Source organism: Anopheles maculipalpis, chromosome 2RL (assembly GCF_943734695.1).
Source record: "Anopheles maculipalpis chromosome 2RL, idAnoMacuDA_375_x, whole genome shotgun sequence".
Classification (NCBI taxonomy): domain Eukaryota; kingdom Metazoa; phylum Arthropoda; class Insecta; order Diptera; family Culicidae; genus Anopheles; species Anopheles maculipalpis.
This window is the reverse complement of record NC_064871.1, coordinates 55995072-56018301: the sequence shown is the minus strand read 5'-3', so window position 1 is coordinate 56018301 and position 23230 is coordinate 55995072. Positions and strand designations below refer to the sequence as shown.

Genomic DNA, 23230 nt, shown 5'->3' with positions numbered 1-23230 from the left:
TTTCTTGTGCCTCATGTTCCTCAAATTCCATTAGACGAAACCTATACCCATCGCGAAAGACAAATAAAAAACGCATGACATTCCGTTTTGGATTTTTTGACTACCCATATGTCAAACGTTGCTACATCTCATGGTACTGTGTTGGGTATGACTCTTTGAAAATGTCCACTTAATTAACATAAATTATTAAATTAACATTTCATTTACTCCAATTGTCATCCAATTCTTTCCAATTGATGTGTCGAAGCAGCGGCCGTAACCGCTCCGCTGACTGTTGATGCTTTCTAACAGCCATTAGGATCGTTGGCCATTAAATAGACTAGCAAAAAGCTGCACAACCAAGTATCTCGAGCAACACCGGAAATGGTCACTCGGGGGAAAACGATCGAAAACGAGGGAAAACGCATAAACAAACAAACCGCTAGAACAAGAACATGGGAGGAACGTGAGCAGAAACGTAACTACGCTTCCACAAGGCGGCATAGGCGACAATAATCTGGTAGAAGTTTGTACCAACAGTTTGGTGAAATGCATTTATTAAATACGCATCGTTCTGATAAGACTTAGATTTTTCCCATTTGAGCAACACTTGGCAGAAAACCGTTGATAGCTCATCAAATGAAACTTGAATGAATTCGTTCAGAATAGGTAATATGAGCTGGGTTCAAGAGAGAAGCAATTAAAAAATGTTCTTCCGCACAAAACAAGGCTGATGTAAAAATATCATTCTAAGGCTTAAACTAACATGAAATTGATCACACCACCGTGCAACAGAGTCAAGGTGACAATAATTTTCTTTACAAATGTAAAACTGTCGACAGGTTTTCTCTGCCGAGGTGCACCGATACCAGCCATGAAAGCAGTGTAAAAGTGTCAATCGAACGTAATTCGATATGTTTCACCCCTCAGGAATAGTTGTCCCCATAAAATAGTAACGTTCAAATCACACACAAAATTGAGGATTAGAAGCGTGTTGCGGTTGAACGGAAACTAAGTGACTGTCGAGCGACCCTCCATCGGAAGTACCTGTCTTATGTTATTGATTATCCGACTAAATGCATTTCCCTTGTGACCTTTTGATTCCATGGTACTGAAAACAAGAATAATCCTACAGCAGAGGTTTAGTTACTGATACATGGCAATTAGATGATTGTAACTATTGTGCACAACTTACTGTGCTGAAGAAAGCTTTTTTTCTTTGAGGAACGGCCTGACCGTATTGCTTGTAACGATTGTAACGAGTAAGACGAAATCTGTGTCTTTTCTAAAACAAAAATAGTAGTTATGTTGCTCTCATTCCGTAAGGTGTGTCCAGGTAGCAATCAACGTTTTGTGTTGACATTATGCGAGAAAAATGGACAGCAAATAGAGCCATTAGAATGTGTGAGATTAATATCCGGAATAGACCGGAAATGACAACTTCCTCATTATAGGGGACAAAAACAACCATCACACGTGATGAGAATCTTTCGTACAGTTTTGCGAATGGTGACGATCGTGGGCGATAATGTAACTCTTTGGAAGCTATTGCAATTAGAAACAGCTAAGCAAATGGGTAACCTAGCGTTGATAGGTGATGGTGATGAAAAATCCCCGTTTTAGAGATCATCAGATTGAAACGAAGGTAAGTAAGATCCAGCGTACGCTAGGACAGAGTAAAGTGGAAAGAGACAATGTTCACAAAAGAACATCTTAGCTTCCGAACTACAAAAACGTAAAAAAAAATTAACAATCTTCCTCATCAGGCTGCCTCAATCACTGTGAAATGACAACGAAAACGACTTTAGTAACGATCAACTTCGGATGCGAACGAATGACACTATTGTGAAGCCGAACTGTCATCATCATTTGAGGCGCTTTTTCAGCTCACGCTTGCGAGTGTTTTGTTTGGATGGTCCGACATTTTAACTACTTTTTCGATGAAGATGACGCTTTATAATTACATGCGAACTGATCCTTTTGATAACTTGTTCTGGACAGGTGCAGTGCTGTTCATATTTTGGTTGAAAAATAATATACAAACGCTTATTTATAAGCATTTTGTAAGACTAGTTGAAGTGGACCATGCTTTGACAATTTACTGCTACGGACATTGAGTTGGTAACTGATAAATGGCTGCCTAGATACTTTGCCTGATTATTGCCATCCAAAGCAATTCACATTATAAAATATTGCATCGACACCTTCGTGGCCAAGGTCGAAATCATCAGCTTAAGAGTTGTGTATCGCGAGTTTAGAGTGCCGACTGGCTCGTTTTAGCTCAAGCGTGACGCAGGGGTTCGTTTCCACAAAGAAAGTTGCGTAAAACTGCAAGCATGTGTATAACGATCGCACAACACCCACCATAAAAGCGAAGACGTTTCGTACCGCGGCAAGCGAGCTAAGACAAAGCGAAACCCTCACAGCACACACCACCTGTACTTTGCTTTCGGTCCGTATGGCGCCTATAGCGACATATAATAATTCAATTCTTGAGAAACGCTGAGCCACTGTCTTAACTTCAATGCTATCGATTAGTGGAAAGCTTTACGGATAAACACACAAAGGAAAAATTCTTCGTCCTCCCCAACAACCCCGAGGACACTGAGAATGGTAATCGGTAATCCCGCTTTGGTCGGAGCAAAGCCAACCATATTAGTTTACCACACCGAGCAATGAGCGAAGAGGATCATGTTTCGAACAATATTTATGAGTGTTGGCAGTGTTGTATAATGGGCGTACAAATGTGATAGGATTCTCACGGCTTTATGTGGTACAGTTTTCTATCCGATTTACAAGATTAAGGGAAGCTACCACTGCGCCTAATGTGATCATAAAAATGTTTGGAAAATGTCTTTTAGAACCAAATATTACACCGCGATTTCAAGGGGTTCCGTGGGAAAAGCAAAGTGGTGTGGCGCGATTGCAATTCACACGGTAGTTTATTCAAGTTTTCATCAAGGAAGGAAAAATCAGCAAGGTTTGATGCTATATGCAAATCGAACTACATAAAAGAGTGATCAATAGTTGCCCTGTATCCATGGGTTAATGCTTCGGTAAATTTGACGCAAGCTGCTGCTGATTTGTGACGTCAACTCAATCACGCACCGACCGTTGAACGTCAAAGAACTCGTGTCTCGAGTTTACAGTAAAAGAATATATTAATTCGCTTCACGTCTACGATTTTTTTTATCGTGCCACAGAATATGATAAGTAAATTGTTATAGAAATAATCAGTGAAGCTATTTATGAACAACGAATCGGTCTGGTAATTAATAGCAAAAAAAATAAATAATCAATATTCAAACGATGTCAGACTACTGCGATAACTTCATTTCCACGCGCGGGGTTTTTCGCGGTTTCGCGATTTAACGTTTCGCCGTCGGACATATGATTTTGCGATGGCGATGGCCGTCGTTACCATTTGTGGATCGTTGGTCAGTGTAGTGGAAAAAAAATGAATTGCTTTGCCACCAAGCACCGGCATTGCGCCATTAGCATAATGCGCGGTTGCTATTGCTTCAGCTGGTAACGGAGCAGAACACTACGAAAAGGAGCGATAAAATCACTACAAACAAACAAGTACATCCAATGCACAGTGTGTATGACACACGACGAATGTTGCAGTTATAGAAGCACTATCACACAATACTAGTATGCACAAATCACAACATCCGGACCGCTTGTGTTGATGTATGGGTGCAGTTAAATCATCATATTTTTCATCAACAATACGATCACCCATAGTTCTCTTCAGTACTTTTTATCAATCGTTGGTCATCGCACATATCACACGAAAAAAAAGAACTACTTTTCACTGTATTCACCGAAAACTTTTCCCGATTCAAAACATCATATGAACCGGCAAACATTCACAGTGCCATTCCTCTGCCTCCGTACTGGTATTTTTGCAACTTGATCTTGACTTTTCGGGGATTCACACGGTAAATTCTAATGCACTAGAACCAGATCATCACCGTCAGGGACGTCAAAATCAAGCCCAGGCTACCACATCACATCACAATCCGATAGGAACTCACGCTCGTTACCGATCGAAAACAACGCACAACAAGCTCCGGCAGCAACCAAACACTCAACGCTGTGCAATGTATTCTTGAGCACTGAAAACACCAAACTTTTACAAGAACGTAACAACAACCGGTGAACAGCGGCGCGTAACGCGGCTTAGTAGAATGCGCGCTCACAAATCCAGGCGTGCGTGTACGGTTCCGAAAGCGGGAGAGAGCGAGAGAGCAAGAGATCACACGCTTAGCAGCACAAAACTAGACGAGCTACGATCCGACACACACTCCACCGTAGACGCTGTGGGACTGAAAACGCTGTTGGGATTTTTGTTGTGTGCGGGTACGTATTCGCGGCGGAAGTGCTGATCTTTCTCTTCTTCACTTCTTTCGTTCTCAACCACACAACACACACGGAAAAAAAACGCTAAAGGGAGGGTCGTTCGGATAGGGCTCTTTTTCGTGCCTGTATTGGTGGCTGCAAGGAAGTAAACAACAACAGCAACATGTGTGGGTGCGAGTTCCGGCACAGGTAGTTCCGATGCGATCTTGCAATGAACGCGAGCACTTTCATGAGTGTGATGTGTGTTTGTTTGTGTGGCTCGAGCAAGGATTACGATGTACCTTGCTGCTTTATATTTTTGCTACTAAATGTAACGCCTGTAGCATGTTCAAGTATCGATTTGAAGTTAATTTTGTGACGGTAAGAAAAAAAAATGTTTGTTTTGGCAAAAAGTTCATGCTTGTTTCACGAAGATTTAGCATACTTGTGATTGGGGAACTTGGGGAAAATAAGTAAGTCCGATAGCAAGGCCAGAACAAGTACACAAATCAACCAATCAGACGACACAAGCCAGCAGCTGGGAGCAGCAGAGCGATCGCAGATAGCCATTTATCTTAATTCCAGCTCGAGCGCACTACTTCTAATCACTACATGGAAACAGAAAGCAAAATCTTAACAATGTTTACAGCAGTGTATGAAACATTCAACGCCTACACGTGCTCACAAGCTTCACCGATGGAAGTGACATTAGAAGGGGAAGCCTGCGAAATAGCTGATGCTATGGCATTTGGAAATTTGCACTCAAATTTCAGTATTACGATTGCAGTTGTAAAAAAGCTGAACGCAGAAGCAATTAAAAAAAAAGTTATAATTAACCATGTAAAATAAAACACGCACAACCCGTAGCTGAGATGCTGCATGTCATACGTGATGGATCAAAGGGACCAGTGTGAAGTTATCTGCAGCGTCGTCCAACACGGTGCGGCTGTCGTGAGAACAGCCACCAACACACGAAAGACAAATCGGAAAACGATCTTTCTGTACCAGCTGGAACGCAAGCCGCTAGATCTTGATCAAGACGGTTTCCGTGTCGAGCCGGCAGCACAAATGGGACGCAAGATCTGTAGCGTCGTCGTACAGGATGCTTACAAGCGGCACAACAACAATAATAATAACAATCGTGGGTCACAAGAAAACAAGTTGCACTGGAGAGAAGTAACCAAAACGAGAGGACGCAAACACAAAAAGATCGCGTAAGAAGAAGAAGACGAAGACATTCATTCATCGGAGCGAGAGCACCTGAACCAAAAGCCAACGGTAGAGAGCAGGACAGCACGGGCAAACTTTCATTCATAAAAACGAAAAGCACTACGCTACGAATGCGGTTGTAGTTGCCAGTACCCGGTGTGTGACGATGCTAGTGCGCTTCAATTCCTCTTCGGCTGATCCGTCGGTGGCGTTTACAGGATAAAGCGTACTTGATCCTAGAGCACGTTACCTGTCGTCCATTCACAACTCTTACGTTTGCCATATAATTGAAGGTAATAATAATGTGCTTTTTATGGTGGTGGCGTAGGTTGATGGAGCTGTGTAAGGTACAAAAATAAGCTATTGTGGTAGCATTATAATATTCAAGAACATTTATAGACATTTTAGGCATAATACTCCTCCAGAGAGAGAACGAAATACACGATCTTTTCAACTGCTCTACAAGTGTCACTAAGGTAAAGAGTGGCGCATGTTTTAAGCTCAATAAATGAATGTCTACCTTCGAGAACAGCGATCGACACAATCGTTTGTTTGTGTATGGTTCCTGGATTTTCCAGTTAAAATTTAAAGGACAGGCATGTTCTTATTCATCAGCCCATTCAGACCATTACGGAACCATTCAAAAGAGGTAAGGGTAGGGTCTTAGTTAACCGTGAACGTCTGTTCAGGTCCAAATATACTACTTATTGTAAAAAAGTAGGTTTATGTCCTGTCCAATGTCCTCTGCACTGTACCGCTTTACTTGTGGACTTCTATAGTCTTCTTTTGCCACAGACGAGTCACTTTTGCAGAACAGTATGCTATTTGGCACAGCAAAAAAAAAATCAGCAAATTTTTTTTTTCTTGCTTTCACAAGTCAAGAGGTTAATCGGTAAAATATAATCTGCTTTGCTTTCGTGCTTAGTCTCGCTAACACCTGCCGTAAGGGATTTTTATTCCATTCTCGATTCGAAAAGCCGCATTTGCTCTTGTGTGTTGGACAACAGAGTCAACAGTTTTAATCCTAATTTACATTTTTTTTCCACTTTCTTTCAAAACTATTTTGTTCCCTATTTTCAATGACCCATGGATTTGCAACTCTAATTGATCACAGCGTTTAATGCCGAGAAAGGTGCTATTCTTGTAGAATCTCCTGTCACCTCAGGGGTCACCGGAATGATCCTAGTCTAGGATTTTATCCCTGACTGAATGTCATATACCACCGGTTCGAAAGTTCACCTGAATGCCACACCGAAACAGTGGCTACCCGCTGTGCTATAGAATGAATTGTGCACCGTTTCCGGAAATGGAATCAGTTAAAGATCGGAACAAACCTAGGGGTGCAACAATCGGGTGGATAGCAGTGCTGTGGTTGGAAAGTACAGAAGAAAAAAAAACTCAAAATTGGACGCAGAGGGGTCAACTTTACGCCTTGCTTTATGAAATTTCAAAATCTTTATATAAAATGTGAAGAAGTTCAGTTGAAGCAAAAAAAAAGCCAAATTCGCTTGCCAAATCAAACCACCTGTTCAGGTTAAATGCTCGATCGAGCTTCATGCATTTCCACATTAGTGTGTAGAAGCTGAAGAAGATACAGAAATTACAGGCAGCCTTGGAAACAGAACGAAAAGAACGAAAAACGGAACTGGGCATCTGTTCGAAAATACCGTCCACAAAAACACATCGTTCAATAAACTGATCATTCATTCATCCTGCAGGACGACCTGATCCTGTTCTTGGGCTTGTGCAGAGGCTCGGCTGTTACCGGGCAAGACCAGACCCTGTACCTGTCCGTTGGTGCGGGAAGATTCCCACAAACCAACCAGAAGGATAATAATGTAAGGGGTTCGGGCGTTTGGGAAGGAATGAGATGAAAGAAACACAACCGAAAGGACCGAGCACGGATGAATGGAATGAAGGATACGCATCATCAAAAGTATCGGAACCAAGAAAATGTGTTTACTCTCCCATGGCCAAAACTCAGCATTCGTTGCGTATGTTGAAACTACACACTTTTGAATTTCGTTTTCTTTACGGCTTCTGAGCGTTCGTTTATTTTTTTGGTTTTGTTGATGTTCTTGTTTGGTGCTCTTGCTGAGGCAAACGGAAGTATAAAATTACACTGGTACAAGCAAAGGAGAAAAATGACATTATGAAAAAAAAAACGGCCGCTATGCATGTTTGGAAAGTAAAACCAGAATACACGATATTGGAGAATTGCTAGTTGAAACATTACTTTTCATTGTTTAGGTTCAATTGACAATTTTATGAATAGAGAGTAGCGATGAATATTGATCCGAAGTTAGACCTGATGAATGCAAGGATGGTTCCGACTCAGTGCCAACTGTCCGGAGTTTTTTTGTGCCATTAATTTTGAGTTATAATACGTTTTATTTGACAAGTACTCGAAAAATAATGCTAACATTGGCATCTTGTTCAAGAGTGTTTAGTTTAAAATTTGGACCATAAATTCATACGTGAACATAACTAGCAATCTACCAGGTGCGATCCCTACGCCAGCATGTCTCTTTTCACTCGCCAAAAGTAAAACGAGTAGCGGTGGAGTCTGTGGAGCTGGTGAATGAAATTTACTCCAGACCGCACATATGTGGTTGTGCGCGAAAGTTGTCTTCCCCGTACCATTCATGTACTGGGAATTCATTTATGAATGAATTCATTCCATCTCGCTCTTCACATCTTCGCACACGCGTTTATGCAGCCCCTAAGCAGCAGCAGCGGCAGCAGCAGTACGAGTGTAGTGAAATGAGAAGATGAAGAAGAATATGAACGCAGAAAAGAGTCACGAAAATGAGAAGCAGCAATGAGGCATGCCACAAACTTGTACTACCAAGTGCGACGCACGGAAAGGAGGGCAGTGGAAGGAAGACAATATACGCGTTTGTGAAGAATGTGGAGCATCGAACCCATTTCGCTACTAGCATAAGGGACGATATGTTGGCACAGTGTTGTGGTACGAAGGAATAGTGACATTTTTCGTACGATTAAATAGTCAAAATAATTGAAGAAATTTTTTCAACATGTCATCACAAGGTCTCCTGTTGAATAATTGAAGCAAAAAAACGAATTATAAAAGTAAATATCTAGTATGAAAACACACACAATACTACATAAAAACATGGACTGTAAACCCTGTGGCAACAGTGTGTCTGGCGTAGTTCAGTCAAACGGATTGAAATGTGTGCATCCGATTCACGGTGCATCCGAGCAGCCCTTGGCTGCAGATGAATCTCATCCTGGAAGTTATTTTCGGAAAAATTACGCAATTTTCAAGTTTTATCACATCGTGCCATCGTGTACAATCGAGCAGATCAGTGATCATGAGGGTAAGACAGGCGGTGGATTGTGGGCCGGTGGAAATTAGAGGTTATGTTACGCATGCATCATGCGTCTTAGGGTTACAAGCCAAATGTTGTACGACAGACCAAGTGCAGCTACAACCTGAAGAACTATTTTTAAAGCATATTTTTAGCATTGCTCCTATGCAGCTTAAAGAACACGTTACATACGGAGACTGCCTTACGGATCCACGCAGCAAGTACGCACGAAACTCGTAACACTCTCCTACGAAGATTCTGATGCTATAAATGGTACGTATCTGAGTATGAATGAATTGCCGGGCGTAGGGCCACCAAACGAGCACACACATTGGTCTTTTTCTAGTTCTCGCTCCATTTTTATCAAGCTGGAAGCTGTGACCTTCGAGGTTTATGTCTTTTTTATGGGTAAAGCTTATGCTTGTGATCGGTTTGCATGGTGACGGAGACACAAACATACTCACAGACTGGTGTCAGGTGAAAATGGAAACCAATTTCCGGACATTGTGGCAAATGTTAACAGCTGAGTAGTATTTTGTTCTAGGAACAATTTCTGGTTTGCTATAAACAGCTTTCATCAGCAGCAGACTCAAGAAAGTAATTGGAGATCCTTTTTTTTCGAACATTGTTTCAGCCAACAGGCTGAACTGAAATGATATTTTGACAAGTAGCTAAATTGAGAATGTCACTCGCTAATGTCACAAACAGCTTCCAATTCGAACCCTTTTTTTTTTCAATAGTTTCCACCAAGATCGTGGAGTACTGACACTGCCCACAAAACATTCGATCGCGGGAAAAGGACCACAGTATCGAATCTCGCGAACTGGCTGTATTCTTTACTTACAGGATGACATTTTCTCTCTGTTTGCTGTGGTTTCTGAAAGGTGTATATGCCTCTACTGTCAATAGCTGACAAAGAAAGCAATGCTGAGTGTGCGTGTGTGGGTGCCAGAAGGTGGAGCTAGCTTAGCACCGAAACAACCTCCATTATAGTATGCCAATAAGATATGAAGATTATCACATTCTTCCTTTACTAAAAGCGTGTTTATTCAATGCTTTTGTTAAAAACGGATTTTTCCAGTCTGTTCACTATTCGTGTTTCAAAGTTCTTTACACTAGATGATGTACCACACCCATATCAAAGAGATGGAAGCGTGTGTGTGTTTTCAGGGGTTTCATTCTAATATTTTTGTTTATCCTGCAGTGCAGATCTGTGCGAAGCACATGGATAAGCTGTGGTGGTCGATCGTACGTAACCGCAGAGTTCCCGAGTAGTCAACAGGAAATGACTAAGAAAACGACTGCACAAGAAGCATCCAACATCAAAGCTGGTGCTGATGGAAAATATGATCAGTCACATGTAAGCATGGTAGGAAATCGATGAACAACACATTGTCCAACGTTTGGATAACACAATTGCCTAAACAACAAAATATTGGCCGGATTCGTAGATCAAGGGTAGTACTGTACGCGATCTAGGCTGTCTACACGCGAGCAGTGTAGTAAGCAAAACCCCGTGAAATCCTGCATGGTACCACCCATATCGGGGGAATGTTTGGCAAACGACGGAAAGGGAAGATGACTTAAAAGGTTGCGGTCTCTGTGTTTAAGAAACATGATCGTTTCTTGGTTCGTTCGACAAATATTCCTCACCAGAGCTCGTTTGGTTCCGTTTTAGCGTATTGGGGCGTTCGCGATTCGATTGTTATTAATTTTATCACCTCATTACATAGAGAATGGAGACGACCGCCCCATTCTGTGTTCTGCGTGCAGCGAATGCGGCAGGCCACCTTTTTCTTTGATCTTCGTTGGCTCGCCTTAAATTCTGGCGACACTGTACATTCGTGCCGGCACACAGGCCTTTGCACGTGTGCAAGCGGAAACAGTATGACCGGTTGGGCGTTTCGCTCCACAACCCAGCAGGCAGTCTACTCCCGGTACCAGTTCGCCTCTCTAACAACGGTGTCGATGAAGACGACAAGGTGCCGAATTTTACGGCGCTTAATTGAGTGGTAAATGGAGACGATAATAACAGTAACAGTAAGCGATAAATTCACTTCATCAACACCGGGGCGGTGTTGGAGTGTGTTAAACCAGAGCGCGCCCATTATCGTAAGCGGTCGGATTCTCAGGTTAAGTGTTTCGGTTATTGGATTCACAGCGGGATTGCTGTGAACAAATAGAGTGACAAACGTGACAACCGTTGATCATGATCGATCGAAGCAATCGCCGTTTAGTTTTACTCATATCTTACCTGTAAAGAGACAAAAAAAAAAGAAACAAACATTAATTAGACAATCAAAAAAAAAAAAAACAACACCATTGCTTCTGTTAATATGCAAGTATTGAACAATAATCATAAATTTTTTCAAACAAATTTTCATAACTTTATACACATGATAATTGCCTATTTGTTCATTCCGTGCTTGGTGCTGCAGGCGAAGAAAAAAAGGTGACCTATTTTTGCCCAGTTCTCCCCACCATTTCCGAGTAACATTACGTACTGTCGCAAATAGGAAACACCTTTCATCCTCGGGGGATGCGAAAATCCCAACCGGACACGATTAATTATGAGCTGTGTTCTAGATTTTCGAGGCCCATGGTATACAGAGTCTCTCCCCCGTCAATGTCGCAAACGGGAGAAGCAAGACGGTTTGCCCCGTACCACCGTTTCGGTCATCCATTCTAAATTGCACTAATAACTTACATTCGCAACAACCCGCAAAAAGTGTAGGAAAAAGAAGCCGGGAGAGATATCGCCCGAGGATGAAACGGATGAGAAAGTTCTTCACGGAACACATTCAGACAGGTTGTCATGCGAGTGCGTACAGCGAGGTACGTGGCTCTAAGGAACCGAAATGTACATTCTCTTCGATTCTGTGTGCAGTTCAAATCCACCGATCGGCCTTATAGTCGGTGGCCTGGCGCATGCTGGTTAATGGAAAGTGTCGCTAAATTTAGGCCCCCTCGGTACACTGCCAACACCCCGCTGTACGCTGTGAAACATGCACGGCAGCTTCCCGCGCCTGCTTTGTAATTCCTTACTCATGCCAATCTCACGCACACACACACCACAGGCCACACACCGGAGAAGGAAACCGGACATTCCTCTTCCGCGTTTTAATTAAACGTATCTCCGCCGCAGCCACCAGAGTGGCCGTCTGCTGCACTCGTCGTATGCCGATCCATCCATGATCCAGTGACCGTAATAGCGGGAAAGACTGGTTAAATTTAATTAAAAATTTTCATCACCATCACATGTGGACGATCGCGTAAGTACACACGCACAACCATGTAAGCACGGCATTTTATGTGCTTGCAGCGTGAAATGAAGCCGATTTTTGGAAACTGGGAAAGGTATGCCGTCGAACCCAATGAGCGATGGTAAACGAAGTTTTATACTAATTCGATAACATGGTCCATGGTCGTTGGAAATAATTCGTAATATTCTACACCTTCAGTATGATATGTAGTCAGCATTATTTTGTAACATGTGTTACATTAAATTTTCAATAATAATGTTACTTTAAATAGTAGCAAAATAAATAGCAATTACTTTAATCTTTTACGTTTATTTGCTGATTGATTTCAAGGAAGTGCGTTCAATCTTCTATTGCGTTACGTCTTCGCCAGTTCTTGGGGGGAGCAAATCAATTGTAGGTATTGCTTGTTAGAATACTCTATTGGAACATTTGTGTGTGTTTTCCTCTTTCCGTGTATCGATATTTGCTTGACCAGCGGAATAGCTGAACGCTCATCGCTTTATTCGTCAGGTTGTCGTCGTGTCGGGAATTGAGCACGTTGGCTAATTAAAAATTGAAACCAGGTAATGAGCATGTTTTGCCGCATGTTCTGCTCATTTTTGACGCGTATCGTTCTTTTTCTAATTTCAATCACTGGCGCTAGCCTTGCCGCGAGGATGGATAAGACCGCGACAGGGCTTACGGAGAACAAACCGGAAGCTGACGGTACTGTTTCCGGATTTATTCTTCTAATTACCTTTTTTTTTACAGTACGCTTGTCTTGAAGGCACACGAAGAGAGTTTGATTTTGATGTTTTGCTTCAACCGGAAGCTTTTGTAAAGCGTTTGCGGTAACAAAATTAATGCAACTAGACACATACGCCGACTTCCTTCAACAAGGCGTTTAATGAGATAATGGAAGAATGGAGGAGATTTCGAAAGTACTTCCTAAATTCTCGCACTCTTGTCTCTATTGTGTTTTGGTTATTTACAAAGACGAAAACGTGTTATCAGGTTAATTAAACTGGTGATTGAACACGCACTTTCGCGGTTATGATTGGTGCAAATGCTAAAGCCTGCTGCTCTTGGTATGAATGAACTATTGGATGCTCTGTATCAGCGTTAATAGAATACTCTTTTATCTTAAAACTGTTAAATACATCGATGGTCAATATATGTTGACTCTACATTTTACTTTTGCAATATCCAAACAGTGAGGACTTTGATGCGCAATTCTAGCGCCGTTTTTAGTAAAAACTAAAAAGAACTTTCCGAACTCATTTTAGTAAAAGGTGAAGATGTTAGGAGATGTTAGAAGCGAATTGCATGGCGGAAGCGAACAAGAATTGCTACGAAGGACGTGTACGAACGAGCGACGCATGTTGGAGAACCCGAAGAAATCTCGGCCGTGGGAACGAAGCTGTCACGTTTGCCTTCACTAATACCTTTGTCGTTGCCAGTTCAGGCAATCATGATCTGCGAGGCCACTGTGTTGATGGTATGCAGTGATCGTGGTCATCATCATCAACACGAGCTTGATCATTATAGCTATTAGCATCAAGCCGTTCGCAGTGGCATATTACGATGAAACTTTAGTGGCAACTGACAGTTATCCGCTGTCGCCGATTGGTTCAAACTGTTACTGAGCGATTCCATGCAGGGCAGCTTGAGTGTGTTTTAGTTTATAATATTCCAAATTATCTAAGGTACAATGTTCGAATACATAGAGCATATTTCTTTAGTCAACGCATTGTATCAGTTACGTACAACTTCATGTTCCTCGTTTTCCTTTACCGCAATAAAGAAAAATGTTTGGCGAATGGCGAAGGCGAATGTAGGTTTCAAAACTTAAAGCTAAAATCAAACAAAACGAAAAAAGAGTACGAAAATTAACATCAACAGGCACAAGATTTTGCTCTTTGCACCCTTAAAGTTGTTGTAACGACTTCATTTTGTTTGTTGTGAATCGAACATTTCATACGAAAACCGGGCACGCTGGTAAAAATTGACATCGTTTTCCTTTGTTTGGCTGCTGGCATACGCTCAATTTATATCCAAATCAACGAGAGGAATCACACAGTGGCTGATGTGCTGTGAGAAGGAAACAGAAAATCCAATAATAAGCCAATAGCCATGAACGCATGAGAAAAGCGGAGCCGAGAAAACGGATGAATTAACGATACCAAGCTTCAAACTGTTCGGAAGTAAGTCATAAATATTACGATAATCGAATCAATTCCCGATAAAAATTGCTCAAACAATTTGACCATCACGAAAATGACTATCAGTAGCGGGAGATTCTGTTTTCAACAAAAGGAAAACGAGAATATCCAACTGATAAAACCAAACTAGTCAGATAAAACGATCAGAAAACAGGCACATGTTTTGTGAGCATTATATTTCAATTTTTTAAGCAAAAAGTTGTAAAAATGAGACAAAATTAAAATACGGCAATATTGGAAAACTACTGCACTACAAGTACTTCGTCAACTATTTGCAATAAAATTTGTTTGCTTGCATTATAAGCGTTATATATTGCATCAAACATCACCTTAAGAACTCTTTAAAAATGATAAACCAGGATCCTAAACATTGCTTTCTTTGTGTTCTTGGGCTAATGATCTTCGGCCATCCAATGGCTTACTAGACTTGCTAATATCACGCAGTTGGATAGTCAAGTCCTCATTACGGATTTGAAACCCTGTCCTGTCCGTTCTCGCCTCATAGTTGCCGGCTGTTTGCTACTATCTTCAAATCATCTTTTTAAGATGACAGCTACAGAGATGGACAGTATCCAGTAACTATTCATAGCCAACTTGAAGGTTCAGAGCTAGGGAATTGTCTATGTACTGCTAGGAGCGATTCAACTAGTCGCTTGTACTCCACATTACTCAGGAATGTCGCATCAGCTGTGCTTCTGCTTTCGCTTGGATAGAAAGAGGATTTAGCATACGTATACGAATGCTAGTGATAGGCTAGTGAAGTGGTAACAAGGCTAGAAAAATAGGAAAGCAAACTACGTATAATGCACCATGAAAAGTTGACAAGTTATGCGCCGCTGTTACAATGTGCTGCGAGAAAAAAAAGTGACTTGTGATGCGATACGCGCTACGTAACTTCGTCGGCCTCAGTAGTGCAGAGGGCTGATCATATTCTGATTACTAATTTCCGGTGCCTCTGCGTCGGTGCATCATGCAACGTCACCGTCATCATAAACATCACCATAAACCTCATCGTTGTCAGTATGCTCGTATCGGAGGGCGAAAGAACACTACCACACATTATTTGATCCACTTTCTACTTGGGTAATAGTTTTGTGGCATTCCGATTGTTCTACTTCGCAGGGAATGTCAAGCAAAAATACATAGCCGCAGTTTGAAGTTGACAAGTTATATGAACTGTTCCACCACGAAAAAGAAAAAGAAATTTGTAAAGGGTAACGACAAGACGCTGCGCTGCAGTGTTTCAAATTTGATTCTGCTTGACTGAACCGTACTGGTAAGTTTTGTTAGAAAACCCTTGCACTGTGCGTCAATATTTTTCCGTGTTGTAAATATGTTTTTAATGCGTAACTGTTGGCTTGTGTTATGAAATTGCATTCCTATTTAAAAGACCCAGTTATTGTCTTTGGAAGCTAGCCATTGCGCATCTGGTTCAGTTCATAGTTCTTTTTTTTATCTCAACAAACCGAAGGAAGCTTCACTGTTCCTATCGAGGAAAGGTAAATAAACAAATGGAAATAATTATCATCCAAATGCAGGCACATCTGCTATCTGTTTTATTTTTACTCTTTTTTTGTTGTTGTGAGATGCGCACGAGTTATTGCATCAGTGCTGGCCGCTTAGCATCGAGCGAGAGGAACACACATTTAAAGAATCTTTTTTTAAGCTTCTCAATTTGCTCCGCCGAGTCGTACCGGCACATTTCATCTCTATTCGCGCCATCATGTCTATTGTGGCTGCTCCGTGTGATGTGCTGATCAGATACTACCGGCGCATCCACGAGGAACGCAATTGAGTCGCAACTCCACGGAATACTAGTACCCCAAATAAAGTATGGCTTTGGAACACTACTGGGACGTAAGGAGCACGAAAAGAAGCAGCTTGCGTGTTTCTAACACGTTTCTTAGTAATCAAATTGGTGCAGTCCTCTGCACCTTGTCCGTGATTGGGACAGAGCCAGTCCAAGGGACGGCGAAGCAGTGAATTTGAGAAAATTTATATTTTGTTTACGCACTGGCAATAGAACTGCTGGTGCTGGTAGCGCTGTCGGCTGTGGCAGACAGTATGGTGTTTGTTGTTTAAAAAGCACGCCCTGACGCTATCGAATCGAGCGTCAAATTTTTCTAAAAAAAATCTTCCTTTTATGTGTTATCGAATTGCCGAAGTTATTCAACAATCACTACTAACATCCACTCCAATTCTCAAAGGGACAACAACCGAAACTACTAACCTGATCAATCCTCAGGCGAAAAGACGCTGTAAAACGCTGGGCGACAGGCACGAGGATGGACCAAGAGCAACCATTTCGAATTTATGTTCGATCCGGCACTTGGAGGCTAATTGGCAGAACGATCTTCTCGTTCATTAGCGATTATGCGGCCGCCTCCGCGTTTCGACAGTTACGCAAAGATGTGGCAGCCGTGTGTACGCAAGAGCGAGACACGTGCAAAGGTACAAGAAGTTGAAGTTCATATTTGGCTTTGTTTCGAAGGAATATGACCCATCCGGCGGAGTCTGTGTTGTCGTCCTGTCCCGCTCGTGCTCGTGCGCAACTCCAGCGGATGATTGCTCCTTGGATTCTACTGTGGCGCACTCCGTTTACCATTTCGACTTGAAAGCTTACTTGCAGCTTCTTTCGCATGGCAGAGTGCTGCTCGTTCTGGAGCTCTCATCTTTGGTCAAATTAATGAAAATTGAAAATAATAAAAACATAATGACTTATCTCCGGTTCAAGCCCTGCGGTTTGGTCCGGTTTGGGGCATGTTTGCGTACATTTTTCTTCAGGGGCGCTATTCACCGGGGGGCTTTAGCCCGTTTTGTACTTTTCTTGTTCAGTCTTTTTTTTTTTGCTGTGCTGTGCTTCGCATTGCCCCTGCCCTAAAGGCCTTCGACTTCCGCTTTACGTTTCTCTCACTTCAATTGACCAAGCGTACCATTGCGTTCTCACACGCGCAAATGCCCTTTTACACAATTCTCTGTGGCTTCTGCTTCGCTTCTTAGTTTGACTGCTTAGCGCGCGCAGCCGCGATCAGTAAGCGGTTAAGTGCGCGTGCGTTCATTTCGCTTGGAGAAGAAAAGTACCTTTAATCGCTTCTGTTTTTTCGGTGGTATGTAAAGCCAAAATTGAACATCAAGCAAAGGCTGGGCAACGATTGTTAAGAACACCTAAGTGGAGCTTCTATCCATGATGAGAGTTTTGAAACACTGCATCTAGCGCTGTAAGAAACCACACACAGATTGTGTGACTTCAGTTGAATCGAAGAGCAGAGCAAGAGTTTAATTGCTTCATAAAGATTGTATACTTTTAATCATTTGTTACATGTTTGTCCAAAATAAAGTAGCTGAAGAATAAAACAGCCGTACGCAAACCATTGGTGAAGCCGTTTTTGTCGCTTCACAGCATGTAATCAGCGACTTAAATGCTATTCAATTCAGACGTCACTTTATTTAAGCATTTGGCTTGGAGCAGTCCGTTCTGCAGCTAAACGTCATCGCCTACCAAGATGTAACAAACACGATCTATACTTTACCGCAGTACAGTTTTGTACTCTTGATGCATCCGATCTTTACTGATACTTTCCAAACATGGTAGCAATCGCGATCAGTTCGCTACAATTTAGTGTGATGCATTGATAATGAAATCGATCGCGCGAAATGCATTTTTTCCGTGCATTAACATCGCTATTCAATTGTTGGCCAACAGTGTCGAATCGTCACGTCGGCCACGTCCTTGTTCAGGGCATTATCGTTAAATGTTGATGGGTTTCGTGTGTGCTTAGCTGTGGAGATTTTTCCTTTTCTTTTCGTTTCATCAAACACAACGATTGACGTGTGGTCTGGTTCATCCGATTACTGAAAACGATCGCTCTGCATTGCGAATATCAATTGGAAACATGTAATGCTTCTGTATGCGCTACACGGCGCGTCGCGTGCCCCTTAAAATGGCTAATGGAATTCTGTCTGAGAAGTCGGAATGAATATCTACGAAAGTTATCCTTATAATACGGGGTTTCAGTTTCGAATATGCTTGGTGTGGCACTTGGTTTCAATCGAAATCGACAGTAACAGCAATTTAAATCGCGCCAGAATGCGCTTTCAATGCCAACTACATGGACAAAATTCGAACCAAGATGCGATTGATATTGACAGCAAACATAAAACAATTACTTTGCAAAAACGTTGCATGTTTCTGCACGCGCAAAAGCGTTTGAACGATAGAATAAGAAGTAATTGTATGATTCTAAAAGGAAAAATAAGTCACACCGATCGTTTAGTAACGCCAGCTCCGGTTCATTACCGGACAGCGCTAGCAGGATGTTAAAGGAAGAGTAAGAAATAGAGCGTTGTACGTTGTATGTTTCATCTTAGACATTTCCAAATCCCAATACAAACCTCTAAAGTCAATTGGAACAGCACAGACAGCTAATATTTCCAAATAGAACCATGCACCATACAAAAGAAGATGAAAAATGAAGAACATTGAATGGCTCCTGGCTTCGAACATACACTGGTGGGGAGGGGGATTGTAAAATAGATAGAATCCGGTAGCATAATTCTGTTGAATCATTCCTCTCCGATGCCTCTCACAGCACCGGACACAATGATGCTTGACAGACGATTCAACTCTCCGACCTTTCATTTGATCCGTTCATGGTCACTGAGGATCGTCTATATTTCGACGCCGCAATAAAAGCAAATCCGCCCCTTTTCTCATACATTTCAATCGATTGGCCTATTAATAGTAGCGGTGGGCGCTATCGGTCATGCCAGATCGTTTTTGTTTTCTTCTTTCTTTTCTTTCAGGAAAGCCTTGCAATCCTTCAACTTGATTTATATCTCGAAAAGCAGAACTAGTGTGGATTACGATGTTTTAATCTTCCGCACGATCAACGTACGGGGGAATCAGTTAGCGGTCGTAGCTCGCTACCGAATTACGAAGTCGAATTCTCATCAAAAGCACTAATTAATACTGAAAGCTAGCCATTATGACAGAATTGCGTTCGAGGCATAAATGTTTCACGCAGTCGATGATACGATGATATTTTTTACGACTTGAATGTTGGAATGGACCACTCAAAGAGTTATGACTAAAAATTTCAATTTTTTTCACATATCATAGTTAATATGCTAACTAATCCGATGTTAGAATATACATAATATACTAACTCAACTTTCAGCCGGACACACGGCCGGACTGAGAATTGAATCCCGATTTCATCTCTCATTCTGTGCTCAGTTTTAAACTTTATTGCTTCTAGTTTCTACTATGGTTCGTGTTACTGTCGTAATCAAAAACTTATTTTAATTTTTTTTTATATCAACACAACAGTATCAAATTTGTATAAACGTTTCTACGCGGTAGAGGTCTTTCCTGCGTGAAGCGGTTCGAAAGGAAGCAGTGACCACAAAATCAAGCAGTAACGTATTTTCGCACGATGGTGCTGGTTAACTGTTGAAAATGAGACCCATCCATCCATCCATTTACCGATCACTTCAGCTATCCATTCATCATCGCATCGCATCGCGAGAGGGTAGTAGCTTTATACGTGACCAAGCAAAGCACCGCCGCCAGAAGACGGGAAGGATATGAAAGCTATCGTTTCTACGGTGTGGTTTTTTTTTTTATGGCGTGCCACTGAAGTACTCTGCTACTGTGTGATCCATGCCTGCTGCCCCAGAAAAGCTGAATCCTCTGGGTCGCGTGGCCGTAAACAACGTAGACTGACTGGGAGTCTGGCTGCGTTAAAAGAATGAATGACTATCGGCCGTCCATCCATCCATGGCCACAGACAAACCAAGGAAATGTGTTCGAAAACTTCTCCAGGTGTAGAGCTTTTTTTTTCCCCGATCGAATATTATAAAGTACAACCGTCCCCTGCGCTTGGCACTCTACTTCGGAAACCTTGGAAGTCCAAAACGGAGAGCATCGAAGAGGCTCTAAAAAGCATCATAAATACAGGGATGACGATGCCGCCCCGTTCGGAGGTAATTATTTTTGTAATATAATTTAAGATTTGCCTCCTGCCGTCTCCGTGGGTCCAAAGCAGAGCGCGTCCAAGCACCGATCCCGACGCCATCGTTTCCGAAGGGCTTTTTAATGGGACTCTTCTTTCTTGGGCGTTGTTTTCGACCATCCTTCCAAGTCGCGTTCGCCTGTCTCTATCGCTCTGTGTGGGGTGCTGTTTTACGAGTCCCTGTGCTAATGCTCTTTCGTTCATTTTGCCAGGCTTATCCCACGACACCATTCATCTGCGAGTGGCAATCAAAGGTTCGATGTAACACCGGTAGCCTGGTAAAACATTTCCGGCCGTATCTCCCCACCATCCTCAATACTCATCCTTCGTAGCCGGAGAAGAACTATTATCTGTCTAATTTTTATTTAGACACATTTGCGGAAAGAAATTTGCGTTGACAGCTCGCAATCAACAAATCGAAATACATCATTCATGTCCATAAGATAATTGAATGCTGTAATGATTGAGTTACGTAAGACTAAAAACGAAAATTGTGTTTTTTTATGTTCTAACCTCTCTAAGCTCTCTAACAATTCTCATACAGAAATATCAACTAAAACAACACTCAATGAAGTACGCTAGCTTATGATTGAGCATAAACATATTTTAAACAAAAGTACAAACATTTCACATCACTCACTAACGGAGCTCTATCCGTACATTTCCAGCACTACTCTGCATGGAAATGTTTTTTTTCCCCAAAAACGTCGACTTCAACGCACAAGACACGTGCGATGCCCTATCGTTGCCACGCGGGGTGCATCGAATCGTGCAGAGAGCGTTCCTGGTTTTCCTGGTTTGGACTCGAAACGGGTGAGCGAGAAATAACCCTCTGTCTCGTTCGACCAGAAAATAGTAGGGGAAGGGAGCTGAAACTTCAAAACAAACAAATCAGTGCTCGAAAATCAAATAAAACATTAATTATTTTATCACACCCTGCGCTCGTGGGTAGCGGTGTAGCGCTACGGTTCGGGGGATACGGTCAAGGTGCCCCGAGCAATGGGCAGGAAGCACGCACGGAAAGCGGGGAAACGTGTGAGATATGACAACCCGTGGCCACAACCAGCCAGTTAACCAGGTGGGGTTCCCTTTACACTGTGGGACCAGGCGCCAATGTTTTATTTCAAACAAGTGCATTATTTAAACCGATTGCCTGCATGAGTTGTTGTACGCTGGGTTTGCTGCAACGGCGGTTCAAATGCTTCTCAGACCCACCAATAATGCACTCATCCGGTGTGCATGGCATTCCGTGTTAGGCCCATATCGTAGGATGATGGTCCTGTGGCCCGGTTGGCTGGTTGGTTGGTTCGTAAACAATCACAACTGTCAAAATATCGACAGAAGCAACAGGAGCGTGCCAGACCAGGCACGGTTAAACCCAACCGTGTGCGGGTGCCAACGGTAGCGCCATCTATCTTCTGGTGTTACTGCCACCGCTGGGCTTCTTCCGGCCATTTACCAGAAGAGACGCGGCGGTGCGGCGGCTAGCTGTCTGCAAGTGCATTTGTTGCTGCATAGCCTCACATTGTCGTCATCTCACATGACGGGAAGCGTACCAGTTATGTTCTATCTGCTTTTCTCGTGCATTTGAGAGCGTTGCATCAAAGATGCAGAACAGCGAATGACCGGCTGTGCCTCGGAACGTCGGGTACTATTGCTGAACCACCTACCAACCAGCCCAACCGGTGATGAAAGTGATAGAAAGAAAACAATATTGATAATTAATTGAGTTTTAACTGGCAAAGAGGCTTCGGAACGTACCGCAGCAGCAGCATCAGCAGCATTCAAGTGTGGCCGTTTGCAAAGGAGAAAAAATCTCTACACTTCTGCCGTTCCCTGGTGCAGGCGCATTTGAGTATCTATTTAAACTAATTAGTGCCGGCCATCAGGCGATCGCTAATTAAGTTAGGTGAAGGCAACACTAAAAGGTGCACGGGAAAAAAGAATGACAACAACTAGACCACAGCAGTACAGCAGTGAGTGATGCTAGATTCCCGATCCCTACATTTTGCAGCATCCCATGACTTAGACTCGATCAAACATGGACACCATCAATATGCCAAACGTGACTGCATCGCACCAATGTCCTTTGGTCAAACGTGGAGCAAATTTTTTCTTTCCTGCCAGCATCTCTCCCGTATTTCGGGATGGGTGCACCAAATTTAATTACATCTCATATTGGAGAATAGACCGGTCATTGTTTAGCTACACGTGAAACACGTGGCTATTTTGTGTAACCAGTGCGTGTTCTTGGTTAGTGATGCAAATTCAATTAACATTACCAAACCTTCCGCATAATTAAACGACAAAAGGACTGCGTTCGAAAATTTGTTTGTACAGGTTCGCATCGTTGACTTTTACCACCTTTTTCAATCGGGTATTTCAACCTTTTCCACACAATAAGCTACCAAATGAAAAATGATTCAATTCAAATTAACTTCTACAAAAAAAAAAATATTTACCAGATTCACATGGAACCCAAAGCGAAGAAGAAGACCACAAAATACCACAAAATATAGAAAGAAAATACGCTCGGTACATATTGAGGTACGGTTAGTTTCATCGTGCCATCAGCGTTCGTGATGGCGCTAAAGCTGTCAAGTTGAGGAAAATAATAAAATTCAAAATTGAATTACGATTGCTGCGGGGCAAGTGTAATTAAAAGATTTGCGACCGTATCTCAATCGACACCATCGTAATGTCGGTTTCAGCATCACGAAGCCATGGTACGGAATGGGAGACCAGGGAATCCATCCCAAGCGAAAATTACGACAACCGTCGCACAGTGACACAAACCACCGAAGAGTAGAATGTCAATATTTAATTGGTTGGCTCATTACAATTCTCTTCCAAACCGCACACGTATCTCATGACCGTTTACTAGG

General features: G+C 42.4%; 4 protein-coding genes across 5 annotated transcripts in view; all 4 read right to left on the bottom strand.

Annotated features, from left to right (window-relative positions):
• LOC126559341 (calmodulin) overlaps positions 1-23230 on the bottom strand; it is a 279933-nt gene that overhangs the window by 63908 nt on the left and 192795 nt on the right. The gene's annotated exons all lie outside the window — the stretch shown is intronic.
• The window catches only part of LOC126559276 (zinc finger protein 593 homolog), a 338322-nt gene that overhangs the window by 127598 nt on the left and 187494 nt on the right, over positions 1-23230 (bottom strand). The window lies entirely within an intron of this gene.
• LOC126557047 (ETS-like protein pointed) overlaps positions 1-23230 on the bottom strand; it is a 176419-nt gene that overhangs the window by 35232 nt on the left and 117957 nt on the right. The window lies entirely within an intron of this gene.
• The window catches only part of LOC126558182 (hydroxylysine kinase), a 172340-nt gene continuing 150850 nt past the window's right edge, over positions 1741-23230 (bottom strand). The window contains exon 5 of the mRNA XM_050214148.1: positions 1741-1753. The gene's annotated coding sequence lies outside the window, so the exon portion shown is untranslated. The remainder of the gene's footprint in view (positions 1754-23230) is intronic.